We start from the raw sequence: 7999 nt of genomic DNA, 5'->3' as shown, positions 1-7999 counted from the left end.
GCCGGCGAGGGCAGCCTGAGCCGCTTCCCGCCCCCACGGGACCGTCGCCAGCCCGCAGCTCTAGCGGGAGGCAGTTCCACAGCGTGCCCGGCAGCCCTGCCACCGTCAGCACCGGCGCCTCCGGCGGGCTTTCCCCACCTCTTGGAGGCACGAATCCTCAGGGGCTCCTGGAGAGGGCGCCAGGGAGCAGATGCGTGCGGACACCTTTCGGCCCTCTGCAGCCGCCGTAGCTCCCCGGCAGAAACCCGGAAGTGGAAATCTCAGCCATTCAGCGTTTGGGTGAAGACGGAGGCGGGTTCTGGGCAGACCTACGTTGTCAGGGAGTGTTTACTTCGCCTCCACTTCTGTTCCTCCTCGCCCTGGTGCTGCTCCAGGTCACATACTCTTCCCGAGCCGGCTTCAGCCTCTCCGCGCAGAAGTCTCCCGGAGTCATGGCCTAGTACTCTTATGTGAAGTCTACCAAGCTTGTGCTCAGGGGAACCGAGGTGAAGAGCTGGGTCCTGCAGCTCCGGCGGGAGCCTCCTCAGTTCTTTTCGGATGCACTCCACCCCCGCGAATCCGGTGGAAGCCGTGATGCGGAGAGCCGGCTTCGTGGCCTCCCAGGCTTCTTTTGCTCTGACCCTGTCTGGGCTGGACGGAGGCCGGACCGCGGTTCCTGGCGCCTGTGCAGAGAGGGGCAGCCTCCTGCGCGGACGACCCTGGAAACAGGATAGACGGGCGGGTGACCCGTGGCCCCGTACTCACGAGTTTGGGTCCCCTGAGGCATCTCTCCAGGCCTCTGCCTGGTGGGTCTGCCTTAGTCTGATCTTGTAGTTCATTATAATAACTTCCTTTATTAGGGATTATTCTTTTCTCCATTGTCTCTTCCTGGAAAAATTATTGATTAATTTTTTTCTAAGCTAATATGTAGAGTGAAACCAGGATGAATCACACAGTGGTTGAGGTGTATATGGACTTTGATAGGGATATGGGCTGGAACCTGCACTCTGTCATTTACTAATTTTGTAATTTGTGGCAAATTGGTTAATATGTCTGAACTTCCATTTACTCATTAAGAGATCAAGTATCTTTGAACCTCCGTTTACACATTTATACTTTCAGACCATTTTTTATACCTTTAGAAGACTGTGAGGATTAAATGAGAGAACATACATGCAGTAAATAAATTGAGCCAAATGTGAGGAGGAGGTTGTAGTGGTAATTTATTAGCTCTTTAGGAGAAAAATACCTGTGCATTCATATCCCCGCTTCTTTTTTAACTGGCAGATTTGCCTGAGGTTAACTGTACATACAAATATTGAGCATTTCCTCCTGGCCTCCGTGATAAACAGAAGTTTTGATATTGTTAGGCGAGATGGAAAGAAAGTATCAAGGAGTGAGCTGAAGCCACTGCCCTTGAGAACCCTCTCGAGGAGTCTGGCCTCATGAAGATGCCAGAATAAATGGCAGGTATATCTTGAATGAATGTGAGATTTTTACTCTGTGAATTTCCTGTGAGGAGTGGTGAGTTATCTTCTGAAAACTTTATGATGAAAATGCAGACAAGAGTGTCTTAAGATTATCGTAATAATCATAATTAATGCTTATATAGCACTTTCAATGCGCCAAGAAATTGTTGTAGGCATTTTGCACATTAACTTTTTTCAAATCCCTCTTGGGTTTTTATTTTTTTATTGCGATGCAATTCATAATTATAAAATTCACCCTTTTGTACAGTCAGTGGTTTTTAGTATATATCCAAGAGGTTCACCACTGTCTAGTTGCTCAGCATTTTTGTCATCTCAGAAGGAAATCTCTTCCTACCCATTAAAGCTGTCACATCCCATCTTCCCCCTCTCCTAGTCCTTGGCAACCACTAGTCTGCTATCTATGTGAAATTGCCTATTCTGAATATTTCCTAAGAAATCATGTAACATGTGGCCTTTTGTATCTGGCTTCTTTCACTTACAACATTCTTGAGGTCCATCATTGTTGTAGCACTTGTTCCTTTTTATGGCTGCGTAGTGTAGTCCATTGTATGGATGTAATATTTTGTTCATCCATTCATCAGTTGATGAACATTTCGATTGTTTCCCCTTTTTGACTATTGTGACTAATGCTAGTGTGAATATTCTTATGTAAGTATTTTTGTGGGTGTATGTTTTCATTTCCCTTGGGTATACATAGTTAGGTGTAAAATTGCTGGGTCATATGGTAACTCTTTAACTTTTTGAGGAACCCCAAACTGTTTCCTGTAGATGCTGCACCATTTTACATTTCCACCAGCAATGTGTGAAGATACATATTACCTCTTAATCCTCACAATAGCCTTAAGAGTTAAGTTGTTATCCTAATTTTTTAAGTGGGGAAACTGACTCACAGAGAGATTCAGTACCTTTTCCAAAAATTGCAGAGCTAAGAAGTGGCAGAATCGGGATTTAAAATCTCGCGGTGTGGCTCTACAATCTGCTTTGAACTTTAACATAATATGTACAAAGCCTGAAGCAAATTCTCAGTACTGTATTTAAGAGGGCATAGCAATGTAAGTCTTCCTAAATCAATAATTTATAAATGAAACAACTTAAAAGACTTCCAAGTTTCAATCTTATGATATTTATTTATCACACAAATCAATGTACTTAAACTCATCTATATAAATTATTTCCTGTAGTAAGAAGAAAGAGAGCAAAGATAAGAAGAGAAAAAGAGAAGAAGATGAAGAAACCCAGCTTGATATGTTGGTGAGTCAGTTTTCAGTGCTTTATTCTGAAAAAAGTTAACATTTCTTGAGATCTCATTGAAAATATTTTCCTAGTTAGAAATTTATGATGTATTCATATTTGTCTTAAAGTGCTTAAATATTACCTACAGTTGTAAATTCCATTTATTCTTTAGCCCAGTAGATGCTACTGACGCCTTTACTTCATTATCAGAACAGAGCACAGGAGAGAAGAATTACAACTCTCTGACTTAGTAGGCACCATTAGACTGCTTAATAGCCGGAGATTCTGATACATAATTTTAAAGGCTTAATGTAAATGTTATTCAACCAAATATATTTTACAAGCTATTTTCTTTGAACATGTGTACATTTTAGTTGTAGAAGTCAGTTGTCTCTTAAACGAGGTATCTTCACAGGAAAAATCATTATTTTGTGAACTCTGAAATGAATGAAAAATTTAAATACAATATCAGGGTAGCCTGTAAATGATACTAGAAATAAACTGACCCAAACACACTTAACCAGCCTGTTTTCCGTTTAGCTGTTTCCATACTTTTTTCTCTCTTTTAAAACTTGGCAAGTTGCATTTTGAATCTTCATAAATTATGGTAGCTTAAAAAATATATAAAATATGGAATGGTGTAAAGCTAATGTTCTGGAAGAATCATTGCTTTTGAAATGGCAAATCAACAATTCTAAAATTAGGGTAAATATCTAGGGTAGACATGTAGATGTGGAATTGCTGTGTCAAAGGATAGGTGAATGTTTAACTATATAAGAAACTGCCAAAATTTTTCTAAAGTGGTTGTGCTATTTTATCCTCCCACCAAGAATGAATTAGTTCTCCAGTTACATCCTTGCCAAGAGTTTATGGTGTTATCAGTCTTTTCTCCCAGTCTGAGTTTTACCTTTTCAGTTTCTTAATGGTGGTTTTTGGATGGACAGCTTTTTTTTTTTTTTTTTTTTTTTTTTTTTTTTTTTTTGAGATGGAGTCTCGCTCTGTCACCCAGGCTGGAGGGCAGTGGCGCGATCTTCGTTCACTGCTAGGTCCACCTCCCAGGTTCACGCCATTCTCCTGCCTTAGCCTCCCAAGTAGCTGGGACTACAGGCACTTGCCACCACGCCCAGCTAATTTTTTGAGTTTTTAGTAGTGACAGGGTTTCACCATGTTAGCCAGGATGGTCAGAAGCTTTTAATTTTTATAAAGCTTAGTTTATTTTTTTCTTTTATGGTTACTGCCTTATCTCTTTCATCTAAGAGATCTTTGCTTACCCCAAAGTCAGGAAAATATTCTACAGTGTATTTTAGAGGCATCATAGTTTTAGTTTTTACATTAAATCTGTCATTAATCTCAAATTAATTTTTGGCATGGTGTGAGTTTGGTTTCAAGATTTACTTTTTTTTTTTTTATCATCTTGATAGCCATTTGTGCCAGCACCACTGGTGTTTCCTTTTTCCATTAATCCAGTTTCATATCTTCATAAAAAGTCAATTAACTTTCTATGTATTGGTCTATTTCTGGACTCTGTTCTATCGATTGTCTGTTTTTCTTTTGGTATATTTCTCTTGATTGCTATAATTTCATGAAGTCTTGAGATCAGGTAGTGTGTGTCCTCCAACTTTGTACTTACTATTAGTTTATTAATTTCTACAGTGAAGCCTGTTGGATTTTCTCGGAGAGTTGTATTGAGTCCAGATCATTTGGGGGATAATCAACATCTTAATATTGGGCCTCAATATTTCATAATTTTCAATGTAGCAGTCTTGCATGCCTGTTTAAAAATTTATTCTTAAGTATTTTATACTTTTACATTACTGTCAGTAGAATTTTTGAATTTGACTTTCCAGTTGTTTGCTGTCAGTATGTAGATATACAATTGATTTTTGTATAGTGACTTTATAGTCTGATAAGTCTGTTTCACTTATTACTTCTAGTGGTTTGTTTATATAGAAAACTAAGAAATTTGCAATTATGTTTCCTGTGACTATCACTTTACTTCTTTCTTTCTAATCTTTATGTCTTGTCTTGCTTTTTATTGGTTTATTTTACTGTCCAGGACTTCCATAGTGTTGAACAGAAGTCACGAGAATGGGCATAATTGCATTGTTTCCAAGCTTAGGCAGAAAGCTTTCAGTAGTGCACCATATGGTATGATGTCTGTATGATCTACAGAGAAAACCTTTATCAAAATGAGGACATTCCTTTTAAATTTTGTTTCTTGGCAGTTTTTATCATAACGATGTTTAATGCTGTCAAATGTCTCTTTCTGTATCTGTTGAGATGATTATACAACTTTCTTCATTCTGCCAATGAATAACATTGGTTTCATTTTCAACTTTTAAACTAACTTTACATCCCTGAGATAAACCCCACTTGGTTGTGGGGCATTGTCCTTTGGAATATTGCTAGAGTTGATTTCTAGGTTTTTTTTTTTTAAGATTTCTATATTGGTGTTGATGGAGATATTGGACTTTTGTATCCTTTTCTTGTAATGTCTTTGTTTGATTTTGGTGTCAAGGTGATATTGGGTGTCATAAAATTAGATGGGAAGTGCTGTCTTCTTCCCTGTTTTCGGAAATAGCTGTGTAAGATAGGTATGATTTCTTCTTTACATGTTTGATAGGATTTACCAGTGAAGTCATCTGAACCTAGAGGGTTTTGTTTGGTTTGGTTTTAGTTTTTTGTGGGAGAATTAAGACTTTTTAAGAGATATTTTCAGATTTTTCTGTTGTCAGTTTTGGTAATTTTTGCCTTTTAGGAAAATTTCATTTCATCCAAGTTGTTGGATTTATTGGCATAAAATTTTTCAGAATATTCCTTTAATATCCTTTTAATGTCTGTAGAATCTAATCTGCATTGCAGTCTCTTCATATTGGTAATTTGTGTTTTTTCTATTTTTTCCTGGATCAGTCAGTCTAGCTGGAGGTTTATCAATTCTTTATAAGATCACTTATTTTAGATCATTAATGATCTTTTAGTACAGGGTTATTCACTCTTTTAGCTTCCCTGGGCCACAGTGGAAGGAGAAGAATTGTCTTGGGCCACACATAGAATACATTAACGATAAGCTGATGAGCCAAAAAAAAAAAAAAAAAAAGGAAAAAAATCTCATAATGTTTCAAGAAAGTTTATGAATTTGTGTTGGGCTGCATTCAAACCTGTCCTGGGCCACATGCAGCCCTCAGGTTGGACAAGCCTGTTTCAGTATTACTTATTTTCTCTTTTTTTCATTTTTTATTTCATTTATTTTCAGTCTTTTTTTGTCCTCCCTTTAACTTATTTTCAGTTTACTTTGCTCTTGTTTTATTGCTTCTTAAGAAGAGAGTTAGATCTCTTCATTCCACATTAGTTTTAGTTATAGTCAACACATTTTGCTTTCATTTTCATTCCATTCAAAATATCATCTAGTTTTCCTTGTGATTTTTCTTTTCATGGACACTTGAGTTATTTAAAAGTGTATTGTTTTTTAATTTCTACTACATAGAGATATTATAGGTATGTTATTGTTGCTGATTTCTAATTCATTTATAGTATAGTTGGAGAACATACATTCTTAGTGAATTTCCATGTACACTTAAAAAGAATGTGTATTCTGTAGATGTTGGTTCAGGGTTGTTTTTTATTTTTATTTTTTATTTTTTTGGAGATGAGGTCGCAATCTGTTGCCCAGCAGGCTGGAGTGCAGTGGAACGATCTCGGCTTACTGCAGCCTCCGCCTCCCAGGTTCAAGTGATTCTCCTGCCTCAGCCTCTGGAGGAGCTGGAATTACAGGCACCTGCCACCACGCCTGGCTAATTTTTTAAATATTTTTAATAGAGGCGGGGTTTCACCACGTCGGCCAAGCTGGTTTCAAACTCCTGATCTCAGGCGATCCGCCCGCCTCGGCCTCCCAAAGTGCTGGGATTACGGGTGTGAGCCGTGGCGCCCGGTGGTTCAGTGTTCTTTAGATGTCAGTTAGATCAACTGGTGGAGCTTGTGACTATGCACATCTTCTGTGTCCTTACTGATGTTTTACTCATCCTACAATGTATTGAGAGTTATGTTAAAATCTCCAACTGTAATTCTAGATCTGTCTACTTGAGCAGTTTTTGCTTAAAGTATTTTGAAGCTGTCATGTGTACACACTTAGGATTGTTAAGTCTTCCTTATAAATTCAGTCTTTCATTTTCATAACATTTTAACCTTTATTTCTGTTAAATATCTTGATGTCTAGTTATATTATTTGACCACCCTTTTGCTCCTGTCAAGCCTGGGCCTTTGTTAGTTTGTGCTTATTTATTAGGTTTTTGCCTGTAGACTTAGATAGTGACTCTTACTCTAGGAAAGGTTCATCCTCATGGCCCTCAGCCACATGTTCTAGGTATACTTGATGAGTTCTCTCCACTCTGCTATGTCCCAAATTTGTGTGCTCTCTGGCATCTCCAGTCAGCCCTCAGAAGTGCCAGCCACTCTGCAGAGGCCTTGTGGAGCCTGCCTGCTGTATGCACTCCCCCCAGCCCTTGGCCCCAGACCTGCAGAGAACTTTTGCATTCTCTTTTGAGGCCTCACCTGTATGTAGTTCCCTCTTCTCCAGTACCTTATTCTATAAACTCCAAACATGTTAGCACTGCAAGACTCTCAGCTTAGTGACAGTGACATTGCCTCATTTTTGGAGGTCTCTACCTCTCTCTGTGTGGTCGAGAAACTGCCATTGGGCAGAAAACAGAAGTGTGTGTGAGATTTACCTCCTGTGTTTTCCTGTTCTCAAATATCACAGTCCTGTTCTGCCTGTGTTCCAATCCCCGAAAACAGTTTTCTCAAATATTCTATCCAGCTTCAGTTTTCTCATTGGTCATGGTGGGAAGGCAAGTCCATCTTGGCTGGAAGAGGAAGTCCTTCTGCATCTTTTTCTCCTTGTCCTTCCACCTTCTTTTGCATTGTGGATTTTCTAAACTTGCCGTATAAGTAAGCATGTGCCTATTTGTGAAGGGAAAGAAAAAACCCTTTTAATTTTTTAAAGCTGTTCTGTTGGTTACTCACAAGGATCTGAAGGGATTGGTAAATAGGATGAAAGAAATTCTGTCTTTCACATGGAGAATACCGTGTGTGACATTAATAAAAATGAGCATGTCTGTAAGCAAAGAGTTTCACTGAGCTCTGCTAGATTCAGAAGCAATTGAACTTACAACATCGTAGTTTGCAAAACACAGATTTGATTTACCCAGGAACTAAAGCTGAGTAAGCTATGGGTTAACAGAAGGTCTGTGAAGGGTACTTAGACTACAGTAAGATTGGGGAAGAAAATTCCATTTCCAAAT

General features: G+C 38.8%; 1 protein-coding gene across 7 annotated transcripts in view; it reads left to right on the top strand.

The window, feature by feature from the left end:
* Positions 1-325: 325 nt before the first annotated feature.
* The window catches only part of LOC129136896 (protein FRG1B-like), a 34613-nt gene continuing 26939 nt past the window's right edge, over positions 326-7999 (top strand). For 2 of the 7 annotated variants that reach the window (XR_010150344.1, XR_010150346.1), the window contains exons 1-2: positions 336-1449; positions 2651-2720. The gene's annotated coding sequence lies outside the window, so the exon portion shown is untranslated. Of the gene's footprint in view, positions 1450-2650; positions 2721-7999 lie in introns of all 7 variants that reach the window. The other 5 variants (XR_010150347.1, XR_010150348.1, XR_010150345.1 and 2 more) reach the window with 5 other exon arrangements.

Source organism: Pan troglodytes, chromosome 14 (genome assembly GCF_028858775.2).
Source record: "Pan troglodytes isolate AG18354 chromosome 14, NHGRI_mPanTro3-v2.0_pri, whole genome shotgun sequence".
NCBI lineage: Eukaryota > Metazoa > Chordata > Mammalia > Primates > Hominidae > Pan > Pan troglodytes.
Note: the sequence above shows the minus strand (reverse complement) of the source record. Positions and strands in the feature narration are given on the sequence as shown.